Source organism: Jaculus jaculus, chromosome 20 (genome assembly GCF_020740685.1).
Source record: "Jaculus jaculus isolate mJacJac1 chromosome 20, mJacJac1.mat.Y.cur, whole genome shotgun sequence".
In the NCBI taxonomy this organism is placed as follows: domain Eukaryota; kingdom Metazoa; phylum Chordata; class Mammalia; order Rodentia; family Dipodidae; genus Jaculus; species Jaculus jaculus.
Window position 1 is genome coordinate 10,211,321 of NC_059121.1, and position 13,427 is coordinate 10,224,747.

At 36.7% G+C, this 13,427-nt stretch overlaps 1 protein-coding gene across 1 annotated transcript in view; it reads right to left on the minus strand.

Moving 5' to 3' along the window:
* LOC123456274 (zinc finger protein 585A-like) overlaps window positions 1-13,427 on the minus strand; it is a 545,778-nt gene that overhangs the window by 478,158 nt on the left and 54,193 nt on the right. The gene's annotated exons all lie outside the window — the stretch shown is intronic.

Here is a 13,427-nt window from a genome sequence, read left to right on the forward strand (position 1 = left end):
CCAGCTAAAAATCATAGAAATTAATGAATGTGTGAAAAATTCTACTGCTCTTCTCAATATGCAGCAAAGAAATCATGAAAACTGAATTCCTATGAATGTGAACAAGCTAAGAAAACTCACATTTTACCTGTTATAGAACTCAAAATGTGTATGTGTGTGTACATATAGGTGTATACGTCTCCAGAGAGTCATATATAATTTGACGCATGAGAACATTTGTACAATTGTGATGTTACGAAATAAAAACTCAGTTATTTTTTCCCCTAAATGTTAATATATATTGACAATAAAAGAGAGAAAACCCATGAGCAAAATCATATACATTATTCTTTATGTCTTAGCTTAGTGAAATTCTGAAAAAATGTTAATTTTCTTCTTTTGGAATTGGCTTGTGGGAAGTACATGGAATGATTTTGAAAACAACTTGAGACATGTACTCATGTGACCATAGCTTGATGAGCAATTATGACATGTTTGAAAAGCCTAAAAGCAGAATGAAATGTCGGGCATAAGAAATTTTGTGAGTATTTTGTGTACTAACCACTTGTCTTGAGACCAGTTCCTGGAAACTCAAGTGTTGTTGAACTTGAAAGATAATCTGTTCTCTGGTATGTGCAATTTGAGTAGTTTTGAATTTCAAGATTGTAAGCATCATTTTATTTATTGTCCTTCAAAGTGGGCTTCATTTTTCCTGTATTTATAAATTTTGTCACTCATTTTATATTGGTTTTGCAAATCCAACCAAGGCAGGAAAAAGGGGTCAGGAAGCAGACAAAGTATTCAGATTGCCACCTTACCAATAATGGAACTTTTGAAGATCTTGTGTGGAAACCCTATCATGTCAAAAATGGAGCTATGAACATGAAAAATGTTTCATTATAGGCATTCCAATTTTCTGGGAATTGCTGCCCAGAAATGCTGCTCATGCTGCCATAGTTTGATTTCTCCAACAAAGCTAGTGTTCATGACTAGAGGGTTTTAAATAGGAGACTAGTAAATTTTTTGCTTAGTTTTCCAATATAAAGCTGCAAGATTTGATGTTTGTGCTGATTGTTTTCCCAATTATATTTCTTCAGTATTTCCATAGTATTCCTTTTATTGCTGTGTCATTGCATGTTGGAAATAAGTAAATATACTTTGAGTTCAAAGTTAATATACTTTCTAAGGTCTCTATTTAGATGATGGATTTTTGACTTTTGAATAATGTATTTGCTTAATACTACAGAGTTTTTAAAGTAAGACTGAAAAACTCATGGAATCATAAAGTGGTCATGAGTTTAAGTGGACCAGGAGTAGAATTCCGATGTTTGAATGTTTCTCTTCTAGCCTCACATTTTTGTTCACTTCATTTTGTTCACATTCATTCATTACTTGGAGTTCATTATAGAGTTTCAGGCTAGACTCTAACGCTCAGTGATTGTTCTGTCTTTGCCTCCAAAATGCTGGAACTAAAGGGAAATGTCACTACACCCAGTAGTTATTTAATTTTTAATGTATGTAATTGATTAAAATGTTATGCATGTAAGAATTATATCTTAAAAATGATTGTTAAAGATATTTTAAAGGACTTGGCAGATGGCTAACTGGGTAAAGTGAATATCATAAAAATATGAGAGCCTTACTTTGGTTCCTCAGTACCTATGTAATAATGCAAGTTGTGGGGTGGGCAAAATGTCTCAGTGACTAAGGCACTTGCCTGCAAATCCCATTGACCAGTGTTCAATTCCTCACTACCTACATAAATTCAGATGCAGAGTGTCAAATGCATCTGGAGTTTGTTGAATGCAGGTAAAGGCCTGGCATGTCCATTCTCCATCTCTCTCGCCCTCTCCTTACAAACAAAAAGTAAATGAATGAAACAATTAAAAATACTAGTTGTAGTTGTTCATGTGTGTAATTATGGAAAAAGGAAGGGGTATACAAGGAATCCCAGATATGACTATGTAGAATGTTTTGCTGAATTGATTAGCTTTGAGTTCAGAGAAAGACTTTGTATAGATACAACGAAGTTAACAATGTCTAAAATTGGGATCCATTTATTTATTTACACGTTTATGCTACAGTTAGAATAGCCATAACCCAGAGATACAGGGATGTTTCTATGTACACAAAACTGAATGTCACAAATAAAATGAAGGACAGCAATGGTATGATCATCTCATTTCAGGCAATAGCCCATCGGTAAAACTCAACATTCTTTCATACATTTTGAAGAAACAGATTTATTTAAGTATGTAACTTGATATCACTGTGAATGGATTCTAGGGTTCTGTGCTAAAGTGTGTTTGTGGTTCAATCTTTTTCCAGTATGAAAAGATGGAGAGTGCTAGAGCTCTGCCTGGATTACCAGAGTGTTTGTTTATGGTGCTGATAGTTTCTTCTCTTCTCATGGACCTGTGAAAGAGTCCAGCTTGTTTCCCCATTGTGGCACTTCTCTTTCTGTAAGCTTCATATAAACTATTTCCTCACATAAACTGAGCTTGATTTGGAAGGTAACTGTGACAAAGGTACTAAAGAGTAGAGTTGTTGAGATGAATCAATGTGGATTTTGGTTTTGGAATATTTATTTTGGAAGTATGGGCATGGTCTTGGTTTGTGAAACTAAAGATCCCTTTGGGATTGGTAAGACAAAGTTAATGGAATGTACACAGAGAATTGTATTTGAAAGCTTTCCATGTAAATTTTCTAAGGGGAAGGAAAGGCTGCAGAAAACCTTGTTGCAACTGTTTACTAGCATAAGGTATGGTTGCATTCTACAGCTGATGCCCATAGAGTTTGATCAAGGTTAAATATATAAGGGACTGATATGCTTGGCTTAAGATACGTGCTGAGAAAGTACAATTTAATGTTGGAAAGAATGAAGCAAGTTTAAAATAATTGGCAATGAAAATGGGTGCTCTAACTTCTAATGTCAATCACATTATCAATCTTAATCTTATCAGAGATGGCCCACCTGGTTTCCATTAAACACTGGAGAGAATGGCTGAGGTGATTTCATGCCAGGAAGACTGAATAGTAGGGATGCAAATGTTTTTTTTTAAAGGCAGGGTTTCACTCTACCCTGTACTTACCTGGAATTAACTGTAGGCTCAGACTCACGTCAATTCTTCTGACTCTATCTCCTATTGCTGGGATTAAAGACATGTACCACCATGCCCTGCTGCAATCTCTTCTGAAAGGAGATCTATAAAGAAGCATCCTACTCTCAGAGGTTATTATTTCTTCATTCCTGAATTTAGAATAAGGCTGTGTCCAGCATGCCTTGTATTGGTTTATGAAGCATGAAAACTACATGGAGTGAATCAGGATGTGCACAAGTTTCCAGGACCTGCTACTGAGACATGGCATATAGGCAGGTATGATAACCCTAATGAGGAGGCTGGTAAAGCCATTGGAAACTAGAGCATGGTTTGCATGGAGATCTGAAGATGATTTGGATGTATCAGAGCTATGGAAGTGCTACCATGGAGCACTATTTGCTCAGGATGGAAGTTTTCCCTGGGTATTCAGCACAACTGGTGGTACAGCATTGAAAATTTTGGACACTGTCATTCACTGGTTATGGTATTGGACTTGAACTGCAAATGTTGGATTTTTCATCTATGCTTAATGTTTTTGCAATGGTCTAGAGACTCCTCGTTATGCTGTATTGCCAACTGAAATATTTACTTGTGCTTTTATGTGTTAAAATTATATAACTGTTGATTTTACAGGACTCACAGCTAAGAACTAATCTTAGGTCTTAGATAAGGTGATGGGGACATTTGATATTTGACTGAATACAATTTACAATGAAGATGTCTATAAATCTATTGTCCCAGTGGCAAAACATGGTAGTTTGAATAGATATCACCAAGAGATTCAGTTTTATTCAAGCTTGTAATTTGATGTCACTATGGGTGGATCCTAGGTGTGCTCGCTTATGATGCTGATTGTTTCTTTTCTTTATGTGTGGACCTGTGAACAGAGGCCTGTTTCTTCCCTTATTGTGCAACTTCCTGTCTGCAAGATTCAAACAATTATGTTTCTACTATGAACTGTACATGTTTTGGAAGTTCATCTCAGCAGCATAAAGCTGACTGATACATACAGACATGTTTTAACATAGTAATCACTACACACAAAAACTGTTAGCTGACACTGTTCTGAATAGGTACAAAGTTAAAATTGATTCCAATAATATTAGGAACAAAACAAAGGTTATATTTCTCTTATTAATTAGGCTGCTGGAAATCTTGGCTAGAGAAGTAAGACAAATGAAATAGGAAAAAAAAAAAGTAGGATGCAACTAGGAAAAGAAAAACTCAATGTACGTTTATTTGCAGATATTTGTGTTGGTCATGGTCCTCTACACACCAGTACTGATAGAATTAATACATATTTTGTATGGTATTTGTGTCAGTCATTATACTATGTGGCTTAGGCAGTCCAACAATAGCTGTTTGCCGAATAGAAAGAGAACCTGTTTGTATGCTATGGCTTGGTTTCCTCAGGCATCCCATTCAATCTTAAGAGATCAACTGGCCTTCAGTACACATGGATTGCTGGATGAGGATGGTTTCCAATGTCCATGAAGCATACCAGAAACTGGTATTAAATGTGCACTGCAAGACTCACAAAGGCAGATGGTGAAAAGGCACGTTCTGTGCAACAGAATAGCCAGGAAATATACAAAATATTCTTTGTGTTCTCTCATGTATCATATGATTGAACTTTACCTAAAAAAAAAAAAAAAACAAACAGGAGATGGGTAAAGGTGTTAACATTATGAAAAACAACAGTTTGAATATGGCACACCGCTGAACAGTCTCCATATCAGATTGTAAAGTTGTTAATCTGATTTCACAAGTATATTTCCAAGCCACAAATACAATGTTTAAAAAATAACTTATGAAATTAATCCAAATGTCAGCAGAATCAATAATATTAAACTATTCCTCACAAGAGTTTTATAACTTCACCTTCAGTCACCTGCTACTATGCATTCTATAGCTTCTCAATCACCTGCTCCCACCTCAGACTCATTGCCTTCCACCTGCTCCTCAAACACAGTACACACATTCCCTGAAGGAAGTTTTGCTTAGGTTCTTTACATCACAGTAGACACATTCCCTCATGGAGCATGTACATAGGTTCTTTATCTCATATACACCTAGCAAATTCCCTCATGGAGTCCTGCCAGAAGTACTTTACCTCACATATATTTGGCATATTCCACCTTGAACTCTGCAGTTTTCTTAATTTTCCTGTAAATATCTACCCTCAGATTCTTCATTGTAATAGGAAAATATATTGTTGATCCCAGAGGGACCTCTTGTAAAAAACATTTCAGGTCATTGCCACTGTTTGGTTATATGCCATAACTAGATGGTAAGACCATTTTGCTAAATACATCACAGGCTGTGCTCACAGGAAACTGAAAAATAAGGTAGAAAATGTAATCAAAGCCGTGCCCTCTGAGATCATTACCACTGTGACAGAAGGCACTTTGTGAGCTGTTGTTGGGGAAAAACCCATCTACATTCTTTACCAGCGGTGGTAACTCCAAGCTATAAAATCAACCAGTGAGGCAGGATGTAGCCACCACTGCATACTGGCACATAAGTGATGCAGTGGGTAGTAATGCATGCTTAAAACAAATGAATCAAAGCCTATTGCATATAATCATGGGTGGTAGCACACACCTTTATTCTCATTACTTGGGAGCCTGAGATAGAACTGGGGGAAGTTTAAGGCTAGCCTATAGCTACAGGGTAAGTTTCAGGTCATCCAAGGCTACAGTAAGATGATGCCATGAAATAAAACCTTTGGCATGGGTGGTTATAGACACCAAATGAAAGCTTTCGATGAATGTTCTATGAATAAAAAAAAATTATGCCCATCAAATATCCTTCTAAATGCTTATGATTAAACCTCTTGATAATCTCATTTTCAATTCAAAAACATTTATGTTACAAATAGAAACAAATACAGGGGAGATGAAAATTCGTCATAAAGAAAACGTGAAGACATTCCCCAGTGCTTACCACTGACAGAGTCATCTTTGCTGATGACTTATAAACTTAAGTAAAATTCTAAGCATATTAGCAGCCATTCATTCCAATTACCACATTCCCCCCTGGCTCCCAATCAACTTATAACACCTCACATTTTATAATATCAAATTCAAAGGTCTTCAAAGTCTTTACCAACTTAAAATAGTGTAAAACTTCCATGTTTTGTCTGAAGTTTAAGATCGTATGTGAGATATCAGTCCTGCATAATCAACACAAAGTATATACTTTCAATATATAAAGAGACAAAGTAAACATTTTAAACTACTCTATGGCATAGTAAGGAGATTCTGGAACAATTGCTAACTCAATGACCATCAAGCAAATATCAAATTTCTGCAGTTAAAATCAGATATATCCAATGTCCAGGGAGGAATCTGTGGATTTTCCAATTTTATCCCTCAAGATGTACTGAGTATCAGGAAAAACATCCATTCCTATCCAACAGCCTTCATGGTAACTCTTGTACACTTCTGGTATATACAAAACATCTTGACGTCTCCACGCAAGCCACATTCAATTTCCAGTGGCTTTGTCAGCCTATCAAGGTTGTCATTCCCTGTCTCATGCTATGTCTCAGCAATGACTCTTTGGACCACGTGCACTTCATGGCCACATCGTGCATTTTTGTGCTCCTGAAACCAATGCCAGGTGTCCATGACATAACCATATTCTTAAATCAGGGACAAAATTAATTATAACCTTGAAAAGTGAGTTCCTTCTCCAGTCAACATTTTTCCAAAAGAATTTCTGTGACTACCATAGACTTTCATGAAGCACTCTATTCATTATTTTAACTTAATGTAGTTGGGCCATATTTCTTGCTAAGATATTTGACAATATAGCTTCAGGAACCAGTCCCTGTGCCAGTAATTTTTAAACTTGCCTCACTTTTTGTAACTTAGAATCTTAAAATTCTCAGTCCATATCTTTAGCCAGGCACATAAGTCTATCATTAATTTGACCTGAGCAGCAGAACACAACCAGTCCTTATGCCAGTATCTAAGTTCCAACAAGGTTTTCTGTAGTCTTTCCCCTTAGAAGGTACATAAGCCCAGCCTCCAGATAAAATTTTTTAACACCAGATTATCCCTCTATATATCTGTTGAGGGTTATATCTTTTAGTGTACCTTAAAGGAGAAAGGTTCCTTTGGTACACTTACACACACACACACACAAAAGTACACTTGTCACAATGGACACAAGCACAAGAAAACACATGCTACTCACACAGAATAAACATCCAGAAATTACAACACCCAATTGACAACCATGACATAAAGCGTACATAAACACAAAACAGAAAGAATACATTCTACACAAAATGCACATAAACAAAAGACAAAACACAGAATTGAAATCCAGCACACACCCCCAAACATACACCACATATAAAAAACAGCAAACCACATACAAAACACAAAAAGCAAATGCAAACATCAAACACTACATACAACACAGAAAGATAAAACATGACACAAGACAAAAACACTACTCACACGCCAAAAACATTCCCACAACACAAAAGAAAACACAATACTTATCCAAAATGCAAAAAAAAAACAAACCTATGAAACACAAAATGTACACACAACACAGATAAAGACAAAACAGAGAAACAATTACAGACAGCACACAAATACAACACACACACAAACATCAGTCTCCCAAAGTACCCAGCAACACACAACTCACATCCAAAAATCACAAATACACGCTACACACTTATCACACCCATAACACAAAATAACTCTTACTATGTAGAGTATACACAAACTGAAAACTTACAGAAAATTCTTAGCACATACCTACAACACACAGAAAACAAGCTACACAATGAATACAAACACAACTCATATACAATGCACACCACAAAACCTATAACACAAGTCACACCCTCAAAAGAAAATTTAAACAACACATTACACAAAATACACAAACACAGGACAAGAAAACCACAATACTGTCACACAACACATTCAAGAAGCAAAACTCAACATACACTAACACATAATTCCAAAAAGTAAAAACAATACTCACTACACACAACAGAAACACAATACAAAAACCCAACGCCAACTCATAAACAACGTATAACACACAACACATATGAACAACACAACAAATAAATACAAAACACAAACAACACAAATACACATACATGCATAAAACCCACAAAAGCAATATACACTAAACTCACCCCAAAAGAAAACACAAACATGAGAACTACAGAGAAGGAACACAAACAAAAGATGAAAACACATCATTCAACTCACACAAAGTTACACAAAGCTACACTTACAACACACAACTACCAAGCACAACACACACATACACAAAGGACACAAAAAGAACGCACTACACACAGTGGACACAAACACGAAAATAAATCACACAACACACAGTACACAAAAACACACAGAATCACAAAAGTCACACAAACAATGTAAAAATATTCTACAACAAACGATAAAACACAAATATACACACTAGAAAGAACACATAAAAATAAGTCACACAGGCTTCTAGATAAGATAGCAGCATACTACCCATACCAAAGCAGCTTAGTGAGAGTAATAAAAATATAGCAAAAAAATGAAGGTGTATAATTTACTAGCAATGGCGGCAGGGAAGCAGGAGAGTGCAAGTTCTTCTATAATGAGGAAACCAGTCAGAATCCCACTGAGGCACAGCAACCCTGATCCATGAGCCTGACTAGTGGGCTGCACAGGTGACAAGAGTACAAACAAGGTAGGGGTATCCAACTGACATCAGCCTTATTGAAAAGGCAAGAAGCCTGAAACAGGTGACATCAGAGACCAGTTGAGCAGCACCTCTATACTCTAGGCACCCATTCCCCATCTTGCAGGGCTGCAAGTGTCCAGTGAACCCATTCACCCATGATCACCCGGCACCAAGAGGGATCAAGATTGACACTCAGCATTGGTGATACTGAAAGCCATCTCAGAAGGATCACTTCTGCTGTTTCTCTTAGAGTATAAAAAATGCACATGATACCTAGAAATTCTGCATTGAAAAGATCTGAAGTCATATTTATATGGCTAAAACACTGCAGATAATTAGAATGCCCAAGCCTCAAATTAACTGATGGTGACAAAATATCTATAATACACAAAACACATTCTTGAAGACAGTATAATCCCACCCAAAATTATAAATTCATCAGAAATGATCTACGAGACTGATTTAGATGAAATGCCTGATAATGATTTTAAAAAAGAGATTATATCTTAAAGAAGTCAAAGAATAAAACCAACCAATAAAACTAGAAGGAATTTGAAGAGAACACAGGAAACCAACAAAGTGAACTAAGACGGACTCCACATACTTGGGCTACAAAAGTTACTGAGAAATCCTGCTACAGCTGCACGGGAAGTCTCTGTAGACCATACATAATATTCATAACTAAACTATCAAATTATTTTGTTAGTGTCTACTGAAATTATTCTGCTACAAGTTATGTTTAATGGTCAAAAGATTTGCTAAAAATGAGTATTATTATGTAATTGAGGAATTGATTTGAATTTTCATGAATAACATTGGTGAGCCTGTATGTTTACTTACCTTCCTTTTTGGCTTTTGGTTTATCATGACAGCACTTCATTCTAGCCCAGGCTGACATGGAATTGACTCTGTAGCCCCAACCTGGTCTTGAATATAATGTACAACCTTGTTCTTGCAAGGCATATACTTCCACACAGGACTATGTGCCCAGTCCCTCTGGTCTTTCCAAAAGAAATAGCAAAGTATAGACTTGTTTGAAAAATATGTAGCTGAAAAAACTAATATCTTAAAAACATAAAAAGACAATTAGAATTAAATCACAAATGATTATCAGTTTCACCAAAGAGAATATGCAAGCAGCATCTGAGCACATGAAATCATGTTGGACATCATGTGCCTCTGGCACTAGTAAATTAAAAGATTAAGGACAAATGTTGGTGACTACATAGGAAATTTAATCACTAAAAATTATTTCTACTGAAATGTACAATACCATATCTTATAATTAGGGAGACATTTTAGAACACTTTTGTAAATCAGGTCTGTCATTAGCAAACAATGACATCTGTATGGATTCCAATAAAAATGAGCAAATCTGTTACATTATTCATTGTTTAAGACAGTTAGAATCAAATCAGAGGGTTTCTATTGTGAGAAAAGGTTACTCAGATGTGAACATTCATACAGCTATCAGATGAACTTGAAATATGAAGTGAGACTGAAGAAGAATCTCTCATAAGAGATGGAGAAATGGGGTCATATCCCAAGTGTACGAAGCATTCTCTTTTTTCTGTTTTCATTGTTTTAAATTGAGCATCCATACATGGCATATAGTATGTGATCGATGTTGTTATAACCACTTCACTAGTACTATTTTCTTGAGTCTTCCTAAGTAGTTAGCTGTACATTCTTGTTTCAGACACATTTTGATTGTGTGTGCATAGATGTTGTACTGGTAATGTGGGCACTTAAGGTGAATAGAGTATTGTTCTTTAAACAGTTGGTAAGAGGTGATCTGTGTGTTCAAGGGTCAGACAGCAGTTGTATGCATGTTTTCAGGAACTATAAAGCATAGCACAGTTGCACTGAAATTTTATTTGGGAATTCGTGTTGTTAGTGGGAAGAGCTGGGCTTCATTCTAATTAGTATAACAAATCATGGTGTTTTAAAAATCATGCTTTGGGCCAATAGTGTCTGTGAGCTGGCAGTAGCAGCAGTGAGGAGACTAACTTCTGCAATTATTGGAAGATGGAGTCCCTGTCATGATAAGTGGGTTGAAAGAAAGCACCCTATCTCACAGGATTCCTGGGAAAAGACATGCCTAAGTAGGGACATAGACATGTCAAAGGACAAAGATGAGGCTTTTGTAAATGACCTAAAAGGAGATACAGATTCATGTCAGGTATTGGCTGGAATGAACACCAAGTCTTTTGCTAGCTTTGAGCTTCTCCAGAGAGGAACTCGAAGGTGGAGAAGGTTGTCTTGAGGATTAAGTATTAGGTAATAGAAGCATTGTTCAATTTTAGTAAAATCTCTTGGGGTAAGGGTTTGAATGGAATGTCTGTGCATGTGTTTTCCCAGTCATCATAGGGTACATTTACTTTAACTTTATAGGATTTTACTAGATTTTTAGTGCCAATTTTTTTTTATGGACAATTACTCTATAAATGTTTGTTTTCTTTCAGTATGAGGTGCTGGGGAGTGAATCCATGAATGCTAAGCATATATCCTAAGCTATACATTTAAATTTGTTGTATATGTATTAATTTTTGTTCTCATTTGTTTACTGCAATTATATGGAAATAGGGTTTTATGTTCTGAGATCTTGTTATCAGTTGTTTGGTAGGCAGTTTCTTAGATTTACTTGGAATTTTCTACTTATCATCTGTAAAATATGTCAGTTATATTTCTTCTTTTGTATTCTGAATGGCTTTCTGTATTTTTTCCTATCTGTAGTAACTAGCTCTGTTACTACTAAGTTGAAAATGAGACAAAAGTTACTTTCTATCCTTGCTTTCAAAATTAGGGGAAAGCATTTATTTCACCATGAAACATGGTATTTGCTGCCAGCTTGTTTTAGGTGTTCTTTACTAGCTCAATCTAGTACCTTCATTTCATATTCATTAAGAATTTTCAAATTTAGTGCATATTAGATTTTGGCAGTCATTTTATCTGCATTATGTGATGTAGCCATGGATATATTCTTTTGAGGCTCTTGGTAGAGTACCTTGGTTGTTTTGAACACACAAGTAGATTTGCATTCCTTAAAATAAATGATACCCTGTCAAGTGTACTTTTGCACTTGGATTTTTTTTTTCTGTAAGCGCACTTGTGGATTCTTGTATGCTGGCTAAATAATATCTGCCAACTAATGTTTTCAATTTAATTACGGTGTGGCATTGTGCCTTATAGAGCAGAAGAGACTGCATTTGTGAAAGAGTTAAAGATTTTGAGGTTGGGAGATTATTCTAATAATCTGGAAAGATTTAACTTCACAGTCCTTCCTCTACTGCCTGAGTGTTGGCATATTAGGATTACAGTATCATGTTCTGGTCTGTCCAAAGATTTTTTGCTTTTATTTAATGAGTCAGGGTCTCACTATAACTCAGGCTGATCTGGAACTCACTTTGTATCCCAGGCTGGGCTGAATTCAACGCAATCCTGCTGTGAAAGTCAGCTGCATGTGCTGGGGAAAACATCCAGCCAGACACAGCTTGGGGGGGGAAATGGTTTGTTTCAGGCTAATAAAATCCAAGGGAAACTCCACAAATTGTGGAAAAGCTATTTATGTTCCTAGATCAAAGGAGAAACACAAATAGCGATATTTCCAACTGTTCTGAATACTCCTAGTAGGGTTGGACTTAGAGTCTCCCTCAAATGGACCTTACAGATGGACTCATGTCTTCTCACAAGCACACCTTAGTTTTTCTCCTGTTGATCCAACACCTGTAGCAAGAATGAACCTGCTAGGGACTGAAGTTGCATGCTCAATTTTAATAAAGCATCTAAGTCTGTGGGGTCATACATTTAAATTATCCCAGTTAGCCTACCACACCTCCTACCGTGGCATCCATAGTGCTGTGATTAAATGGATTATCCAGTACATCAAACCCTATGCAAACATTTTAAAAGTAGTTTTATTAAAAACCATCCAGAGGGCTGGAGAGATGGCTTAGCGGTTAAGCGCTTGCCTGTGAAGCCTAAGGACCCCGGTTCGAGGCTCAGTTCCCCAGGTCCCACGTTAGCCAGATGCACAAGGGGGCGCATGCGTCTGGAGTTCGTTTGCAGTGGCTGGAAGCCCTGGCGTGCCCATTCTCTCTCTCTCCCTCTATCTGTCTTTCTCTCTGTGTCTGTCACTCTCAAATAAATAAATAAAAATTAAAAAAAAAAAACCATCCAGATGCATCCCTCTTGTTGGCACTGTTTCCTCTATATCCTTAAATTTCATCAGTTATTGTGCCAACAAGGGAGTTATTCTTCGCTGGGTCATTTTTCCCAGGTCCTCAAATGTGAAATTGTCATCCACCTGTGCCAAAGACTACCTGTGTCCACATTTCACTTTAGATAGGTGCTGCTTGACACACCATCCAGTGAGTGATCCAGACACTAACCCTGACATCCTGCTGCCCCGTTACTTGCAGTCAGCCTCTCCTAGGGTAAGTCCTTCAGGCATCAAGACATAGATATGTAAGTTTATTACAAGAAACCCTCTTCCAAGAAAGATACATGACTCAGGAGATGTAGAGGGAGAGCTTTCTAAACATGTTGCAGGACATCTATGGTAAAACAGGGGGGAGGGTAGATGGTCAGGAAAGAAGAGTATCAATCTGTTGCAGTTCCCAAGCGACG